Genomic DNA, 21,199 nt, shown 5'->3' on the forward strand with positions numbered 1-21,199 from the left:
TTTTGAGAATTACATAAATATTAGTTTTCAAAAAGTTTGCTGCTAAACAAAGTCAGTATTTGCAGTGTTGGCCCTTCTTTTTCAGGACCTCTGCCTTTCGACTGGGCATGCTCTCAATCAACTTCTGGGCCAAATCCTGGCTGATAAGAACCCATTCTTTCATAATCACTTCTTGGAGTTTGTCAGGATTTGTGGGTTTTTGTTTGTCCACCAGCTCTTAAGGATTGACCACAAGTTCTCAATGGGATTAAGATCTGGGGAGTTTCCAGGCCATGGACCCAAAATTTCAACATTCTGGTCCCCGAGCCACTTAGTTATCACTTTTGCCTTATGGCACGGTGCTCCATCGTGCTGGAAAATGCATTGTTCTTCACCAAACTGTTGTTGGAAGAAGTTGCTGTTGGAGGGTGTTTTGGTACCATTCATTCATGGCTGTGTTTTTGGGCAGAATTGTGAGTGAGCCCACTCCCTTGGATGAGAAGCAACCCCACACATGAATGGTGTCAGGATGCTTTACTGTTGGCATGACACAGGACTGATGGTAGCGCTCACCTTTTCTTCTCCGGACAAGCCTTTTTCCAGATGCCCCAAACAATCGGAAAGGGGCTTCATCGGAGAATATGACTTTGCCCCAGTCCTCAGCAGTCCATTCACTATACTTTCTGCAGAAGATCAATCTGTCCCTGATGTTTTTTTTGGAGAGAAGTGGCTTCTTTGCTGCCCTTCTTGACACCAGGCCATCTTCCAAAAGTCTTGGCCTCACTGTGCGTGTAGATGCGCTCACACCTGCCTGCTGCCATTCCTGAGCAAGCTCTGCACTGGTGGCACTCCGATCCCGCAGCTGAATCCTCTTTAGGAGACGATCCTGGCGCTTGCTGGACTTTCTTGGACGCCCTGAAGCCTTCTTTACAAGAATTTTTTCTTAAAGTTCTTGATGATCCTATAAACTGTTGATTTAGGTGCAATCTTAGTAGCCACAATATCCTTGCCTGTGAAGCCATTTTTATGCAACGCAATGATGGCTGCACGCGTTTCTTTGCAGGTCACCATGGTTAACAATGGAAGAACAATGATTTCAAGCATCACCCTTCTTTTAACATGTCAAGTCTGCCATTCTAACCCAATCAGCCTGACATAATGATCTCCAGCCTTGTGCTCGTCAACATTCTCACCTGAGTTAACAAGACGATTACTGAAATGATCTCAGCAGGTCTTTTAATGACAGCAATGAAATGCAGTGGAAAGGTTTTTTTGGGATTAAGTTAATTTTCATGGCAAAGAAGGAATTTCTGCAATTCATCTGATCACTCTTCATAACATTCTGGAGTATATGCAAATTGCTATTATAAAAACTTAGGGCCATTTCATAGTCAATGCATCTGTACGCATACGCGTCCCCGAGGCTAAGCAATGTTACACTTAGGCCACCATTATGCGTCGGTGCGTAGCCAAATGTGTCGTCCTAGTTTTTGATATGCGACGCGCCGATGCACGCAATACTATGCGTTGTCGGTGGGGGCGACATTGCAAGTATTGTACATTAATTCAAGTATATTGTGTTAACAGAAGAAGAAGGTTTGAATAAGGAAAAATTATGCGAACTTATACGTATTCATCCACATTTATACGATAGTTCATCGCAATTACATTCAAAGCAATTCATCAAATTTTGGCGCCGACATCCTAAAATACTGGAAATGTCTCTCCTCGTCCAGGCTTCACATGGGAAGCACCAGAGACACAAACTCCCCATCCTGATCTCTTTTTTGATTTAAAGGGCGAACATACCACCGTCTATCTTTGCGTTGCCTTTGTTGCCGCTGATGTAAAATCAGCAACAGAATACACTCCTCTTCAGTTACCATTGTGATCTGAATATCACGCGACCCGACTCTACTAATATCACCCAACTCTACTACCCCCTGTTGCGTGAGCGGTGTATTGCATAAACGCATCGCCCGTGACGCTTGCGTCCACTGTTTAGACTATGAAAGGGAGCGCGTCGCTCGCGTTGCTTGCTCGCGTTTCTCGCGTTGACTATGTAACGGCCCTTAAGCAGCAACTTTTCCAATTTCCAATATTTATGTAATTCTCAAAACTTTGGCCACGACTGTACAGTAAATGAACATACTTTCCAGAAGTCCAACAATTCATTAAAAAATTTTTATTTTTATTTTTATTGGTCTTCTGAAGTATTCTGATTTGTTGAGATAGTGAATTGGGGGGGTTTTGTTAAATGTGAGCCTTAATCATCACAATGAAAAGAACCAAAGACTTAAACTACTGCAGTCTGTGTGCATTGAATTTATTTAATTCACCAGTTTCACAATTTGAGTTGAATTGCTGAAATAAATGAACGTTTCCACGACATTCTAATTTACTGAGATGCACCTGTAGTTTGAAAAAGAACACTTTGCAGAGTAGATGTGACAAAGCAGAAGTGACTCTCAAACACTAACTTTTATACTTTCTAAATACTGCTTTGTTATTTAATTTTTATTATTCAAGATGAGAACAAAGCACAGATCACATTAATACATGCAAGTATTCACTTTTATTTTCTTACAAAAATATATTTGATATATACCTCAGCTTCTGCCCCTTGCTGAATGTATACAATTCAAAGCTACAGCAGAAAGGGAAGCAGTTATTTTTATATAACAAGATTTATATCCAAACATACTAACAAATGAGGGATGTTACAGCATAAGCAAAATCTTGTAAAATTTATTTTTTAAAAACCCTCTACAAATGAAATTTTTATAAAATAGTGCTTGTAATATATTTCATAAATTCTAAATAAAAAAATAAAAAATGCAAAAAGTCATAGGAATGGGAAGGAATAGTTTTTTCATTCATATTTAATTTTTATACTGTTTCTTTTTTCTTCAGGCCTGTACTATTCTTTTCTGAAAGTGGTTATGTTTCCTCATAGTCATTGTTGGTAACTGCTGTGGGGTTGATGGAGTCTGTTAAAAGGTTAATAAAGAGTTCAGGGTTAGTTTATGTGTGCTGTTAAACTAATGAAGCTTATGCCTTATCCAAATCTAATCTTAAACCCAAATTCTTCCAAATAAAAGTTAACTTCACTACCAATGCATGTCGAGATTTTAAAGCAGACATACACAGAAAACTATATACTATATATATATATATATATATATATATATATATATATATATATACACACATACTTGGCACCTAATGTGTGGTTATCAGCATTAAGATCAAGGAAGAGAAACTCAGTTCATTTACTTTAATCTACAGATCTGAAAACCAAAGCCTGCATGTTAGTATTTGAGCTTCTTGAAAGGCATCTTTAGCAGCCAGAGGATGATTGATCCAGTAATCAAATGAAATACATAAAGAAGCATTTTGAAATGCTATCAGTGTGTATGCATTTTCATTCTTAGGTTTAAATCTGACTGTGGTCATCAGGCTTTTAATAATATTCTTTGCTGCTATAAATGAGTGAGTAACTAGTAAACACACACCTTTAGTTTTGCTCCTTATGTGGGTCACAATCACTGCTGCAGTCATGATGAACAGACCAACAGCAATGAAAGAGGAAAAGCAGATGTAGGATAAAGATAGTCCTTCCTCGTGATGATCAAAGACTGCAAGGAAGTGCAATGACAGTCAAAATATGCTTTGGCTTGCATGCACTGAAACAGTCTCATATAGACACTCCAGTGATCAGCTATATCTTATTCATGTTAATTTTAAATGGCTAATTATGCATGCGAAACATCAGATGAGGGTGAAAGAGAGTTGGGGGAGAGATAGACAAAAAAAAAAATTAAATAGGAAAAAGCAAACATTTAGCAATATTGTATGATCATGGGAGGGATGCATCATTAAACATAGTTGCAGAGATGTATTTGTTTACCTGATCTACTGTAATTGTAGGTCTGGCTGCGCAGGCTCGTGACATCTAAACCAGAATTAAACTCATTCACACAGGTGAATGAAGCAGGTGGATTCACTGTGACCAGAAACACACATATTTCTGAAGAATCTACAGAAGAGCATTTCAGTAGTTCCATGGTGTAGTTCAGTTCACTCTCCACAGACAACTCATATGACGGAATTCTGAATCTCCATTCAAACATTTGGGTAAACTCGCACAGTACGACCACATTCTCTCCGTCCTCCATCTGTCGGTACACTGTGATGTTGGGCTCTGGAACATCTGGACCTGGAACACATCAACATGCTGGTGAATGGAAGGGAGCCAAATGATGCAAAATAGTTGTTTTGAGGAATGTAATTAATGTTGCTTTTAAATTAATCAGAGTGTTTTGGTTCACTAAAAGACATCAACAATAATTAAAACAACTAGCAAGAATCACTTAACCTAAACATGATAAACATGCATTGTATTTCAAGGAACTTTAATGCAGTTTAAAAAAATTGGTTCATACTTTCATACTCCTCAGTGTAGTCATCAGTGATTAGAAATGTCTGTCAGACAAAGGCACATAAAAATATTAGACATGTAATATTACTTGTTCTATTCTAGGGCTGAGAAAAGACATACATCCCCTCCATAGTCTTGAAGTATATAATCAGTAAAATATTCTGATTCCTGACATTTCTCTGGATAAACAGATGTTAATAGTTTATTATTACACATTGTGGAGTAAAATATAAAACATGGGAGAAAATATACTTACGTGAGTATAAGTACTTACGTGAAGCTAACATTAGAACCAGCAAAGGGACATGTGAAAGGAGCTTCATTGTGCATCAAACGATGGTCTTTACTAACACAGTGTGCACTAGCTCAGTTTCACTTCCTTTATATTTCCTGTGTTAAAGTGCAGTCCTTGTCATTTGTATAATGAGGAAACGTCCTAAAGTGAACATGGATGCAAAAACTAGATTTTTACATTTTATGAAGCAGTGTATGGTGCTTACCTTTGGACTCTAAGAAGCAGTGAATAACTAAAATAAGAAATGAAACACAAATAAGTGACAATAAACCAACAGGTGTTCCCAATCAGAAGAGTGACTGCTACAGTGGTTTACCAGACGTCCTGTTATGCAGACTGTAATACTGTGAATTACTTGTGAATTATTGTGATATTTTAATCAGATGTTTGGACTCTCGCCCATTCACTGCAGAGGATCCGCTGGTAAGCAAATGATGTAAGGGCATGTTCACAGCTGGCATTTTATTTGACAAGAAAAAGTTGACAAAGGCTTTTTTAGTGCAAAAACAAAAACAAAAGCTGGCAGCTGAGGACTTTTATTGCTATAACATCAGCTGCAACAGTAGCCTAGTGCTGTGTGGTGCAGAAATGTCGAGAAAGAGGAAGTTGGCTCTTGCATTTTCTTTTAAAGGGGTCATATGATGCGATTTCAGTTTTTTCCTTTCTCTATGGAGTGTTACAAGATCTTGGTGCATAAAGAAAATATGTAAAGTTGCAAAGACTAAAGTTTCAAATTCAAAGAGATATTCTTTATAAAAGTTAAGACTCTACCATGCCCCCCTAAAACAGCACATTCTAACACGCCCCCACATGTCTACGTCACAATGTGGGAAGGTTTGCATAATGCCGCCCAAATGTTTATGCAAAGAAAGAAGGCGTAACTTTTATTCTCGCTGTAGTGTTGTTTTTGCTGTGCCGACATGTTGTGGAGATGCTGTGTGTTTTATTGCGAAAGTGAAACTACTTTGTTTGGCCTTCCAAAAGAGGACGATATTCACTTCGTCATGCCTAGAGCTCATCCGTGCTGGTCGCTGAGGAAATACATCAACTTTGCGCTGTGGATCACTGGATCGGCTGTCCACGTGGATGAATTGGAGCCCAACCCGGGGTCGTCACATGTGGTTGCCGCAAGCTCCTTTCGTCAAATCAGCTGGCCGCACCATTTTCAAGCTGACCTCCACTCAGTCTAGCCCGCAGTGTGTGACACTGTGTTTCTGTCATGTCCGCTGTCTGATCACCCCGTTCTTCGGTGTGTGCGTGTGTTTCTGTATATGTCTGCAGCTCGTGTGCACATGGTGTTTGGTTTTGGTTTTGATCGCTCGTCTTGCACCTATCTGTGGCGTTCATCCCTCCCCCTCATCACTACTGTTTCCGCTTCTAATTGTTTGACTCCGCTCACCTGAATTCAATGTCTGTTCATCTCTTGCTCTATTTATTCTCGTCTGTCGCGCCTATCGGTGCCAGATCGTTGTTCGTCAATAGTCCCGGTGTAGTCTTTCTGTCTGATCCTGTCAAGCCTTGTTCTGTCGTGCCATTGTTTGCTGCTACTGGTTTTGTTTTGTTTTTCTATTTTTCCCCTCCCTCATTTCCTAGACCGGGCACCGGCATACTTCTGAAGAGTTTTGTTTGCTCCGTCACTGGCTCTCTCGTGGCTTCCTCCCCTCACCGCTCTCTACGCGGCCGCGCCGTTGGGCGCCCCCTGCCGGGCATTTTTGCAAGGACATTGAAGTCTCTTATTTTTGTTGGACCTTTTTCCTCATTTCCCGGCCTGTTTTTGTTTGTTGGAGGGAGCTTTTCTTTTGACTTTTTTGAATAAATTGGTCTCGCACTGTAACCTGCATCTGTGTCCAGTTGTGTTCCTGACAGAACGATCTGGCCAAGATGGACACAGCAGGTGCAGATCCTGTCAGAACCGCAGTCACCCAGCAGGGTGTTCTTTTGGGCCAGCACGAAGCCAGACTGACGAACACCACAAGGGAGGTGGAGTTTTTAGCCAACCAAGTGGCTGAGCTGACCAACCGCATCCAAGAACTGCAACGAGAGGCTGCTCAGGGTGGTGCAGTTCACCATCTTCCTCGCCATGAGCCTGAGCCCCGATGCAATAACCCACCACCCTATGATGGGGACCCCAATTCCTGCCGGGCCTTCTTGTCCCAGTGTTCTGTGGTGTTTGCCTTGCAGCCACGCATATACGCACTTGAGATATCCAAAGTGGCTTTTGTATTGACTCTTCTAACCGGCAAGGCTAGAGACTGGGGAACCTCTGTCTGGGAGACTAAAGCTCCGTGTTGTGCTTCTTTTAAAGATTTCCGCCAGGAGATGGAGAGGCTATTCGACCGCTCTGCCAGAGGTCAGGAAGCGGCTGACCAGCTAGCACGGCTCCGTCAGGCGGGTCGCTCCGTAACAGACTATGTAATTAATTTCAAGACTCTGGCAGCTACCTGCGATTGGAATGAGGAGGCCTGTCGAGCTATGTTTCGTGCTGGGCTAGAGGATGACATCCAGGATGAGCTGGCCACTCAGGACCTGCCACGTGATTTTGACGATCTTGTTAACATGGCGTTGCGGATCGAGGGTCGCCTTCGCCGCCGTCGTCAACGCCTGGCAGTTCGTGCACCCTGGAGGACTGAGGAGTCGTCATCTGTTTCCCCCACAGAAACCACTGAGCCTGAGCCCATGCAGGTGGGGCGCCTTCGGCTCACTCCTCAACAGAAGCAGCAACGCCTCGCCCTAGGGCTATGTCTGTATTGCGGCAAATCAGGTCACTTCGCAGCAGGCTGTCCGCTAAAAGTCAAGGCTCACCAGTAAAGAGGGGGATCCTGGTGAGCGCTACCCCTTTATTGCACCCCCCCTCCTCTCGCACTCTCCTTCCTGTCTCCATTCAGTTTGGTGATGTCCTTAACTCCTGTACTGCACTGGTTGACTCGGGAGCTGAGGGCAACTTTATGGACCTCTCTCTAGCCACCCGCTGGGGAATTCCTGCAATTCCTCTTTCCGAACCTATTCCTGCCCGTTCATTGAATGGCACTTTGATCACCACTGTCTCCTATGCTACTCCTCCTGTCAATCTTATAGTCTCGGGCAATCACCGTGAGGTGACCACGCTGTACCTTCTTGAATCCCCGAGTGCTCCCATAGTTCTGGGGCACCCGTGGTTGGTGCAACATGGCCCTCACGTGGATTGGTCCAGCAACTCTGTCTTGTCTTGGAGTAAGTTTTATCTTGCGTCTTGTTTGGGTGCTGCCTCTTTCCCTGTGTCTGTGTGTCCTGTCTTGCAGGTGGAGGCTGCTGATTTGAAGGGGGTCCCGGTGGAGTACCACGACCTGTGCCAGGTGTTTAGTAAGTCCCGGGCCACCTCCTTACCTCCACATCGCCCTTATGATTGTGCCATTGAGCTCCTCCCAGGCACTTCTCCGCCCAAGGGTCACTTGTTTTCCCTTTCAGGTCCTGAAAGAGAGGCCATGGAAAAATATATTAATGAATCCCTCAAAGCTGGTCTCATCCGACCCTCTTCATCTCCTGCAGGTGCTGGGTTCTTCTTTGTCAAGAAGAAGGACGGCTCCTTGCGTCCTTGTATAGATTATCGAGGCCTGAATGACATCACTATTAAAAACAGGTACCCCTTGCCTCTTATGTCGTCTGCCTTTGAGCTATTGCAGGGAGCCAAGGTCTTCACCAAGCTAGACCTTCGGAATGCCTATCACCTAATCCGCATACGTGAGGGGGATGAGTGGAAGACAGCTTTCAACACACCCACGGGACACTTTGAGTACCGGGTCCTACCATTTGGTCTGACCAATGCCCCAGCTGTCTTCCAGGCCCTGGTTAACGACGTGTTGAGAGACATGGTGAATCGCTTTGTCTTCGTGTATCTTGATGATATCTTGATATTTTCCCCATCTCTGCAGGTACACACTCAGCATGTTCGCCAGGTGTTACAACGGCTGCTGGAGAACCAGCTCTATGTTAAGGCGGAGAAGTGCGTCTTCCATGCCCAGTCGGTTCCGTTCCTGGGGTTCGTTGTTTCCGCGGGGGAGATCAAAGCGGACCCCTGTAAGGTAAGGGCCGTTGCCGAGTGGCCAGCTCCTGACTCTCGTAAAGCTCTGCAGCGGTTCCTGGGGTTTGCCAACTTCTATCGGCGGTTCATCCGGAACTTTGGTCAGATTGCTGCACCTTTAACGGCACTCACCTCTCCCAAGGTACCGTTCAAGTGGAATACTGGGGCACAGGAGGCCTTTGATAAATTAAAGTCCCGTTTTATCTCTGCTCCTGTCTTGTCTATTCCAGACCCTGAACGTCAATTCATTGTTGAGGTGGATGCCTCCGATGTCGGAGTGGGCGCGGTCCTATCTCAGCGGTCGCACGAGGACGGAAAGGTGCATCCCTGTGCCTTCCTCTCCCACCGCCTGAGTCCCCCAGAACGGAATTACGACATAGGTAATCGGGAGTTGGGAGGCTGGCTATGGGGGAATGGCATCACTGTATGGAGGGCGCAGCTCGGCCCTTCCTGGTCTGGACGGATCACAAGAACCTCGAGTATATCCGTTCGGCCAGGAGGCTGAGCTCCCGACAGGCTCGCTGGGCCCTCTTCTTCGGCCGGTTCAATTTCACGCTGTCTTACAGGCCCGGGTCCAAAAATGTTAAGCCCGATGCTCTTTCTCGTCTCTTTGAGGTTCCTGGGAGGGAGGAGTCAGCAGACACCATCTTGCCCAAGGGGGTGGTGGTGGCATCCCTCTCTTGGGACATCGAGAGACGAGTAGAGGAGGCCCTAATTAAGGGGCCTGTGCCGAAGGGGGGTCCAGCGGGTAATCTGTTTGTTCCCACCAAGTTGCGTTCTGAAGTCATCCAGTGGGGTCACTCGTCCAGGCTGGTTTGTCATCCAGGAGTCCGGAGGTCGCTGGCTGCCATCCGCCAGCGATTCTGGTGGCCATCCATGGCCAAGGATGTCAGGCAGTTCGTGGCTGCCTGCTCGGTGTGCGCTCAGAACAAGACTTCCAATGCGCCTCCCGTTGGTCTGCTCCACCCGTTGCCCATCCCTGGTCACATTTGGCCCTTGATTTTGTCACTGGCCTTCCGGAATCTAAGGGTAACACCGTCATTCTTACGGTGGTGGACCGTTTCTCTAAGGCGGCCCATTTCATTCCCCTTCCCAAGCTCCCCTCAGCCAAAGAGACTGCTCAGGTGATGGTTGATCACGTGTTCCGGATTCATGGTCTTCCGGTCAACGTGGTCTCTGATAGGGGTCCCCAGTTTGTCTCTCGGTTTTGGAGGGAGTTCTGTCGGCAGATCGGGGCCTCTACGAGTCTGTCTTCAGGATTCCATCCCCAGACCAACGGGCAGTCTGAGCGGGCAAACCAGGATTTGGAACGTACTCTTCGCTGCCTGGCATCCCAAAATCCCAGCTCCTGGTGTCAACAGCTATCCTGGGTAGAATACGCCCATAACTCCCTTCCGGCTTCTGCCACAGGTATGTCCCCATTCCAGTGTTCTGTCGGTTATCAACCTCCCTTGTTTCCCACACAGGAACCCGAAGCTGCGGACCCGTCTGCTTTGGCCTTCGTCCGACGGTGTCGACGCACCTGGAAGAGGGCTAAGGCGGCCTTGGCCCAGGCTAGTAGGCGGACTAAAGCAGCGGCCGACCGTCACCGGATTCCTGCTCCCCGCTATGTGTGTGGTCAACGGGTATGGCTCTCCACCAAGGACCTGCCTCTCAGGGTAGCCTCACGCAAGTTGGCACCCAGGTTCATTGGCCCATACCGGATCACCAAGGTCCTGAGTCCGGCGGCGGTACAGCTCAAGCTCCCTACCACGCTTGGTCGGGTGCACCCTGTTTTCCATGTTTCCAGGGTTAAACCTGTGTTCCATTCCCCTCTTGTTCCTTCTGCCCCAACCCCCCCTCCCCCCCGTCTAGTGGATGGCTCCCCGGTCTATACGGTGCGGAAGTTGCTAGATGTCCGACGTAGGGGTCGGGGCTTTCAATATCTTGTGGACTGGGAGGGCTATGGCCCAGAGGAGAGGAGCTGGGTTCCGGCCCGGGACATCTTGGATCGGACACTGGTCGAGGACTTCTACCGGCGACGAGGTGAGCCCCATCCTGCGGCGCCTGGTGGCGTCCGTCGGAGGGGGGGTACTGTCATGTCCGCTGTCTGATCACCCCGTTCTTCGGTGTGTGCGTGTGTTTCTGTATATGTCTGCAGCTCGTGTGCACATGGTGTTTGGTTTTGGTTTTGATCGTTCGTCTTGCACCTATCTGTGGCGTTCATCCCTCCCCCTCATCACTACTGTTTCCGCTTCTAATTGTTTGACTCCGCTCACCTGAATTCAATGTCTGTTCATCTCTTGCTCTATTTATTCTCGTCTGTCGCGCCTATCGGTGCCAGATCGTTGTTCGTCAATAGTCCCGGTGTAGTCTTTCTGTCTGATCCTGTCAAGCCTTGTTCTGTCGTGCCATTGTTTGCTGCTACTGGTTTTGTTTTGTTTTTCTATTTTTCCCCTCCCTCATTTCCTAGACCGGGCACCGGCATACTTCTGAAGAGTTTTGTTTGCTCCGTCACTGGCTCTCTCGTGGCTTCCTCCCCTCACCGCTCTCTACGCGGCCGCGCCGTTGGGCGCCCCCTGCCGGGCATTTTTGCAAGGACATTGAAGTCTCTTATTTTTGTTGGACCTTTTTCCTCATTTCCCGGCCTGTTTTTGTTTGTTGGAGGGAGCTTTTCTTTTGACTTTTTTGAATAAATTGGTCTCGCACTGTAACCTGCATCTGTGTCCAGTTGTGTTCCTGACAGTTTCGTTGTGAAAGTAAAACTACTTTGTTTGGTCTTCCAAAGACACGACTAGAAATCAGTGGTTAAGTTGTATTTACAACACTGTTCCAGAACAGTTCGACCAAAATATTCAGATGTGTGCAACACATCTTATTGAGGACTGTTTCCTGATCTGTTGGCTGTTCTGACTTAAAAAATTTGCCACTGATGATTCAAAAACATAAAAAGACAGTACAAGACATTATAATCAGCAATTATGTCCCCAATGGATGCAACAAATGCTTAGTTTGTAATGGGTTTTATTGGTTTTGTCTGGTCGGGAGCCGAGACGTGGCATCACAATATGTTAAGGGGCTTAACATTTCTATCACTCGCTTAAGGTATTCGGCCAATCACAACGCACTGGATAGCTGGCCAATCAGAGCACACCTCGCTTTTCAAGTCGATGAGCTTTGTAAAAATTTATGCATTTCAGAAAGGCGGGCCATAGAGGAGAAACAATAATGTACAGTATGTGGAAAATAATGTGTTTTTTGAACCTTAAATTCTTTGTCATCAGTTAGGAAACTAGGTGTGCTATTTGATAAGCCACGTTTCTAACATTTGTAAAACTGCATTTTTCCATCTCAAAAATATATCTAAGCACACTTTTAATATCCAAATCCGTTAAAGGGTTTTTAGGTTGCATTAATTAGGTAAACCGTAACCGGGAACACTTTGATTGATGATTGCACAGATACTATTTAAACTGAACTGAGTTGAATGATGACATCACTGAATTCAATGATGAACTGCCTTTAATTGTCATTTTGCATTATTGACACACTGTTTTGCTAATTAATGTTGTTCAGTTGCTTTGACAGAATATTTTTTGTTCAAAGCACTATATAAATAAAGGTGACTTGACTTAAACCGCCAAAAACACCAAAATAAACACCAAATACACAAAATAAAGTTATTTTTAGCAACATCATATGACCACTTTAACAGAGAGTTGAATGTCGGTTCTCTGAATGTAATTTTTTTTAATTAACATTATATTCAAACTTGGTCACCAATGAACATTTCTCCATTCATCTGCCTCAAACTGAAAGAGTATATCTCTATATCCAGCGATTTTTTACTTTACTTTTTGCGAACCCAAAGTGTGAAAATGTAACCTCATGTTTACATTTTTAAACAGTTTTCATTTGATGGATTTATTTGTATAAAAATAAAAAGGCAAATTGATGTGTTCCATCCACAAAACTCACTTTATTTAGACTTACTGCAGGCTACATTACAGACCTTTCCATCAGAAAATTACAGTAAACTAGCATTTTATTCGTGAGATGTTTTAAAATGTTAAAATTTTTACATGGTCATAATGTAGGTTTGCCTAGAACAGTTTTTAAATACTAAATAATAGTCATCGCTCACAGGTTATGTTAGGTGTTTCAGGTTAGAAATGTTGGATGTACAGTTTAGATGTTTGCATGTACAGTCCTAAATGAACATGCAGAATCACATCACAGAACAGCAGCAGGTGTCAGGATAGTCATCAGCGTTCACTTTCAACTCATTTCCATACACATAATAAACATAAGGCTTCTCTTTCCACGTGTAGTTCACTCTCGTTATGGTAATGAGCTCGATCGTCTGCCTCTGGAATAAGAGAAAATTGATCTAAAGAACCAGATTCAACATAAAATCATACATAAGTATGTCATCATGATGATGATGTAATGCAACTTTCAATAAAATAAAATAAAAGAGGTACCTGTTGAATTATGCGGGAGTTCTTGGTATATTTCACCTGATGGTCTCTTATTAAACGCTCAGACGGCTTGTGCAACAGAAACATCTGGGAAACCCATCACTGGATAAACCTACGGCAAACAACCATAGTGATAAATGTATCATCTTCAGCTTCTTTATTATTCTTTCTTTTATCTCTAACTGTCAGTGCACATCTGTTCCCACCATAATCTGGGCGTCTCTGAAGAGCTCTTTTCCTGAAACCTTCCCCAGTTTTTCTAGTCTCAGTCCACTCGAATCTTGCGCTACGTAATCGTCCTTCTCACTGCTCCTGAAATTGCCCAAAAAGTTGCTTTCAGATTGAGACAGTTGAGTTTGACAGAGTGTACAGGGTCAGGATATTATCAGTGAAATCCTGATGATAATACCATTTCACTTTGAGGTTGATGAAGACGAGCAGCTGTCCCTTTCCATCACAGGTGTCACACTTGTGAAAGCCACTGCCGCTACATGAACTACATCTAAAAGTAGTCAGACAAAGGCTCAGGAAATATCAAACCACAAATGCATTTACAACTGTTTAAAAACTGTGGAAGTAAAGCATTAGTGCAAGGACACCATTGCAGTTGAGCTTTGACTCTGAATCAAATGTGATGAGAGTCTTTAATGGATGGACACACAACAACCAGTGTAGTCAGAGACATGTAGAATCAAAGAATTAGTCAATTAATAATAGTGAGATGCCATTTAAAATATTACTATTAATTTAAATTTGTAACTTTTTATATTAATTATTTTGATCTTAGAGTGTGAAACGGCCAAAAAAGACTCCAAAATCAATAATTAAGAGTTATTCATACTGCATCAGTTCATTGTTAGTTCATGTCAGCTAAGGTGCATAAAATAATATTAACAGTTACATCTTTTGATTTTAATAATGAATTATTAAAATAAGAATTAATAGATTAATATATACTTTGTAAGTATTTTTCATTGTTAGTTCATGTTTATTAATGTAGTTTAACAAATGGACTCTTAATGTAAAGTGTAACCAAAACTCATACATTTGTTAAGCCTTCATTCAGAAAAAAATCTCCTTACATGCTGTACAGTTATACTGGAATATTTCTGTAGCATAATCCAAAAAGTGCAAGAATGCTTGCACCTCAGCTTCCTGGAGATTCCAGCTTTTCTGGTCATTTATTATTACTCTGCAGTCATTTTGGAGAGTAATTTTAATCAGCTCATTAATTAACGGTTGTAAACATTAGGTAAATAAGTGATGACTTGAGATGTTTGTCTTTTTTTTAAAAGATAGAAAAATACAAACAGTTACTACATGAAGAATGGCAGACTTACTTTTCACGGCCGCTATAGTCACATTTATTGCAAGACTGGTTATCAGGACATTGACGAGAACCGTTACATCCAGAGCACACTTTCTGCATTAAGACAGACATAAAAAAGTCTCTAGTTTCACATAGAATAATACAACCTCCTATAATCAGTTGCTCTTAACACAATAAGATGTCACTTACGCTTCCGGTTCCAGTGCAGGAAGAACAAGAGTTTTTTCCCATTCCACTGCATGGGTTACATTTCTAGGATACAACAAGAATTGTCTTGGTTACTTGTGTAACCCTTGTTCCCTGAAGGAGGGAACGCAGAGGTCACCTCGTTTACGGACGTATTGGGAATCTCACCAGAGAGACCAATCTACTTCACGTGTAATCTAAATGAGCCAATGCATATTGGCATGTGATATTTGCATCTGACTGCCAAGCTCTGCAGCGTGGGTATAAATAGGCAGCAGGTGCAATGCATATTCAGGTTTTCACTTCTGAGATGAGTTGGTGACCCGGCCGCTGCCTAGACACATGAGGCAGTGATCGTGAGGCTTCTCCTAGACCAACTTTCTATTTAGAAACAATCAACAGATTAGTGGAGCAGAACAAACAAGTCCGCTAGGCTCCGAAGCAAAAAGCTGAATTTGTTTTTTATGTCTATTTATACTTACTCTGCAGGGTGTAGCAGGCTGATGTAAATATTGCATGCCAATATGCATTGGCTTGTTTATTTTACACTCAAAGCAGATTGGTTTTTCTGGCAAGATTCACAATTCATTGGTCACCGATAAGACATCAAACATGACTGACTGAAAGGGAACAAATTACTTTCAATTTACATGACTATATATGGTACATTTCTTTTTTGTTTTTTTGAAACGTAAATTCTTTAAGATCTTCTTTAAATTAAGTGCTACCAAAAGCTTCAGTTAAAGATTATTGTTATCTGATTCAGTATTCGCTGCAGGCTCTGTTGTTTGCAGTGGATATTTTTGATGACAGTGTCTGATCAAACCTTGACTGAGGAAGTGTAAGGCACTCTAATGGTCTCCTTGTGATCAGTAAAGTAGGACGGAGGTTGAGCTGCGATCTCCCACGGTCCTGGAGGACGCTGAATACCAGCATCAATGCGCTGTCCTGAGAGAGAGTTGAGTTTACATATGTAAATCATCTGAGAATTCAATAAATAGTTGCAATCTGGCTTAGAATAATATTTGGATCATGTATTTGTGGCATTTTTTCTACTGAATAAGGGATACAAGACTCTTCTTCACTTTACATATGGTTGTTGAATGTGATGTGTGTGCAAAATCTTTGTTTTTGAGCAAACATTTGCACTAATTTGGAATCTGCGCCCCAAAATGAGTAAGAATTGAGTATTGGATTTCATTCAGCAAATTTTATGCAGCCTAAGAAACCACATCTTTATTGACTTTTGTTACCTGTGTAAGGCTCCTGACTCCATTTAGTAGTTCTGGACTCTGTGAACGTTTCCAAACGATACTAAGAACAGAAACCGAACAAAAAGACAAGATCTCATGAATACATCATCTATCAACACATGGCTCTATAAAGCCAAAACAGCCCCATATTTATTCATGTTCACTTATACATTTCCACTCCACATGCTCAAAAAGAATAATATCACCAAGCTCATAATGAAAATGAATTACGTCACCCTGTAGGTATTAAAGGACTCCATTTTGGTTATGATTCCATCTCTGACGGGGGCAGAGCTATAGCAGCACTTGCTGGAGACGTACTCTTCAAAAGCTTGACGTGCTTTTCCCTCTGAGATGGAAGGAATGTTGTCACTAACAAGAAGATATTGATTGCATGTTGAATAATGCATCATCTGCAACATGATTCAGTTGAGAAATCAACATACTTTAAGCACAATGCATTAATCTATAATGTAAAATTAGTCCCTGTCTCCGCTCAACCACAGCAGTTCCACCTACCTGCTTCCTTTTCACTCAGTTAACTGAAGTAGTAAACGGCTATACAATATTATCAATATTGGATTAATTCAGCCATGTATGTTTGAACTAGAAACTGATTCAGAATAAGAAGGGTAAAAGTGAATTACAACCCGAATTCCGGAAAAGTTGGGACGTTTTTTAAATTTTAATAAAATGAAAACTAAAAGACTTTCAAATCACATGAGCCAATATTTTATTCACAATAGAACATAGATAACATAGCAAATGTTTAAACTGAGAAAGTTTACAATTTTATGCACAAAATGAGCTCATTTCAATTTTGATTTCTGCTACAGGTCTCAAAATAGTTGGGACGGGGCATGTTTACCATTGTGTAGCATCTCCTTTTCTTTTCAAAACAGTTTGAAGACGTCTGGGCATTGAGGCTATGAGTTGCTGGAGTTTTGCTGTTGGAATTTGGTCCCATTCTTGCCTTATATAGATTTCCAGCTGCTGAAGAGTTCGTGGTCGTCTTTGACGTATTTTTCGTTTAATGATGCGCCAAATGTTCTCTATAGGTGAAAGATCTGGACTGCAGGCAGGCCAGGTTAGCACCCGGACTCTTCTACGACGAAGCCATGCTGTTGTTATAGCTGCAGTATGTGGTTTTGCATTGTCCTGCTGAAATAAACAAGGCCTTCCCTGAAATAGACGTTGTTTGGAGGGAAGCATATGTTGCTCTAAAACCTTTATATACCTTTCAGCATTCACAGAGCCTTCCAAAACATGCAAGCTGCCCATACCGTATGCACTTATGCACCCCCATACCATCAGAGATGCTGGCTTTTGAACTGAACGCTGATAACATGCTGGAAGGTCTCCCTCATCTTTAGCCCGGAGGACACGGCGTCCGTGATTTCCAACAAGAATGTCAAATTTGGACTCGTCTGACCATAAAACACTATTCCACTTTGAAATAGTCCATTTTAAATGAGCCTTGGCCCACAGGACACGACGGCGCTTCTGGACCATGTTCACATATGGCTTCCTTTTTGCATGATAGAGCTTTAGTTGGCATCTGCTGATGGCACGGCGGATTGTGTTTACCGACAGTGGTTTCTGAAAGTATTCCTGGGCCCATTTAGTAATGTCATTGACACAATCATGCCGATGAGTGATGCAGTGTCGTTTGAGAGCCCGAAGACCACGGGCATCCAATAAAGGTCTCCGGCCTTGTCCCTTACGCACAGAGATTTCTCCAGTTTCTCTGAATCTTTTGATGATGTTATGCACTGTAGATGATGAGATTTGCAAAGCCTTTGCAATTTGACGTTGAAGAACATTGTTTTTAAAGTTTTCCACAATTTTTTTACGCAGTCTTTCACAGATTGGAGAGCCTCTGCCCATCTTTACTTCTGAGAGACTCTGCTTCTCTAAGACAAAGCTTTTATAGCTAATCATGTTACAGACCTGATATCAATTAACTTCATTAATCACTAGATGTTCTCCCAGCTGAATCTTTTCAAAACTGCTTGCTTTTTTAGCCATTTGTTGCCCCCGTGCCAACTTTTTTGAGACCTGTAGCAGGCATTAAATTTTAAATGAGCTAATTAAGTGGAAAAAAGTGGAAAATTTCTCAGTTTAAACATTTGCTACGTTATCTATGTTCTATTGTGAATAAAATATTGGCTCATGTGATTTGAAATTCCTTTAGTTTTCATTTTATTAAAATTTAAAAAACGTCCCAACTTTTCCGGAATTCGGGTTGTATATAGGGTTGTTTACTAGTCAATGTATCAGAATGGTAATGCTTAAACACTTATGGACAAAAATATCGGCACCCTTGGTAAATATGATCAAAGAAGACTATGAAAATTAATCTGCATTGTTAATTTTATTTTTAAAAATTCACAAAAATCTTACCTTTCATTGAATAATAAGAATTTAAAATGGGGTGAAATATCATTATGAAATAAATGTTTTTCTCTAATACACATTGGCCACAATTAACGGTACCCTTTTATTCAATACTTTTTATGTTGATTGGAAATTCTTAATTATTGCCCTGATGATGGAAATGGGAATTTTCACTGCTCTACCTCTTTTCTTAAAGCTTCTTCATTCACTAATTCGTGAAGCTCAATTATCTTTTGCTTCACATCAGAAATATATTCTTAGTTTTTTCTCATTGTGATTGATGATTAATGGATTTTTGGCTTTGTTTTCCCTCCTATTTATATTTCTTTTATCCATGGCTGGATAATTCATGTTCATTTCATCATCCTGGAGTGCTCAAAATTGTGAATATGAATGGAAATATTGTTCAGAGATATATTACTCATACGAATTTCTAGGGGTGCCAATAATTGTGTCCGAAATGTATTTGAGAAAAACATTTCATATCTATATTTCCCCCCATTTTAAATTCTTATTATCCAATGAAAGGTTAGCTTTTTGTCGTTTTTTTTATAGATTAAAAGGATTAACAGTGCAGATTAATTTTCACAGCCTTTGATCATATTTACCAAGGGTGCCAATATTTTTGGCAATGACTGTATACAGTATGTTAAGCTCTCTACAATGTCAGACATGATAATTGATATCATTAGACTTTGGCTTTACTATTAAAAAACTATTTTCACTGCTTCCTGAAACAATCTGTATTAAACTATATAAATAAATGTGACTTTGTTTGAATAAATATATATATAAATTAAATACGTACTTCCACTCTGGATGGCTGGCAGCGTGTTCAGGCACAGGCATCGGCACAGAAGGCATTGGAGGAGGAAGATACGCACCTGTTAGAAGAACATTCACAAGAAACCACTCTTTATAACTCCAGCAACCAATCCAGCATCCAAATTCTGTTACTTTATACTGAAATCTAGAAGCTATACCACTGCAACCAAGAAAGTTGCCACATCATCTGTTTAGTATAGTATTAACACAAAGTGTTGCATGCACTTGGATCCCTAGCAAGTGAGACTCTGCGATTCAAAAAATGATCATTCATATAATTAATAATTTAATGAAAGCGTATATACACTTCCATTCAAAAACAAATTGGGGTCAGTATGATATTTTTGAAAGAAAATAATACTTTTATTCAGCAAGGATGCATTCAGTTGATCAAAAGTGACAGTAAAAACAATTATAAACAAAGTTTCTATATCAATTCTATTTCAAACTTTGTAAAACTTTCAGAAAATTCTGAAAAAACAGCTTTGTCTATCACAAGGAATTAAAAAAATATATATAAATATTAAAATTGAAAATGTATTTTAAATTATAATAATATTTCACAATATAGATGTTTTTATTTTTGATCAAATAAATGCAGCCTTGGTGGGCAGTCTTCTTTCAGAATTAAAATGAAAAAAATCACAGACCCCAAACTGCTGAATGCTGTTATATGGTAGAGTACCTATTAATACTAGCAATAAGAATGAAATAACATAAAATAATAGCTCATTTAAAAATATATAAATTAAGGAAAATTACTACTAAATTACTAAATTATTACTACTAAATATTGTTTTGTGCTTCGTACCCCCTCCGCCAGCCACAGTTCCTTCGTATCCTGGGATGCTTTCAAACATACTTGCAAGAAAGAGATTATAACAAATTAATGCAATTTTGTGTTTGCTTATCATAAATTATATTTTGCAAATTAATTTCAGCTCATATCAAACATTGGAAAAAAAGTTATTTAAATGTTTAAGTTCAGCTCTCGTTAAGTTAGATCTGCAATGGCTAAAATATATTCAGAAATAGGATACTTTTTGCATATGTTACTAATAATTATATAGCAATTAATCTAGGCATTTACATTACTAGACATTATCCTGTATAATACATACGCCTATTATTAGCCAAAAATAAGCTATTGTCTCAACATAGAGGTAACCAGAGACTTACTTTCTTGTATCTCAGCGATGCTTATCAAATCAGAAGTGACAGATGAGGATTATATATCTGTAAAGAGTCTTGCATTCTGACGTTTGTAATTTTCCGAGATGGTTAAAGAACTTGAGGTTACAGGTTGGTGGTTTAACGCCCACCCACCTCCATTACTTATGACCACTGGCTCTTCAGTGAAATATTTAACAGACTGGTGCAGAGATAAAATGCCAAAAACAAAAAATTAAAAAAGAATGAAAAGTAACCAAGGTCAAATGGAAAACTGATCACCATAATGATAACAAAACCACTATTTACAGTAGATTCCACAATTATACAGTACCTAGCCTACAATCAGTCTGAATAAATGCTTCATTAATGATAAAAGGAAATATGCTGTTTTTTCACTCCTAGCATCTACAGCCATGCTGATGAAGTATACTGCTAATTAAATTACAATTGAATTAAATTTGCTTTATTTTTTTCCGAAACTCAAGACCACATTCGTGAGGAGCTCAGCTATGAAACCACAAGCACAGCTTTCTTCTGAGACCATGACACACAGTTGTACTTGACTTTTTTTCAATACATTGGTTTGTGGTCATTTAAATGAAAATTTAGTTCACAACAGACTCACGAGGAGGTCTTTTTGACCACATAACCAGAGGCTCACCACTGACCTAAATTTTTTAAACACAACATTTTCCATTAAACAGTACCGAAAAAAAAAAACAAAAAAACAATCGCTGCACAAATGTTTCCAAAACCAGATTGAATATGCCATTAGTTGAATTGATACTTTAACATGTATCAGT

General features: G+C 41.2%; 1 pseudogene; it reads right to left on the bottom strand.

The window, feature by feature from the left end:
- Window positions 1-12,749: 12,749 nt before the first annotated feature.
- Window positions 12,750-19,277, bottom strand: LOC132115255 (protein SSUH2 homolog; annotated as a pseudogene).
- Window positions 19,278-21,199: the final 1,922 nt, after the last annotated feature.

Source organism: Carassius carassius, chromosome 34 (genome assembly GCF_963082965.1).
Source record: "Carassius carassius chromosome 34, fCarCar2.1, whole genome shotgun sequence".
Classification (NCBI taxonomy): Eukaryota; Metazoa; Chordata; class Actinopteri; order Cypriniformes; family Cyprinidae; genus Carassius; species Carassius carassius.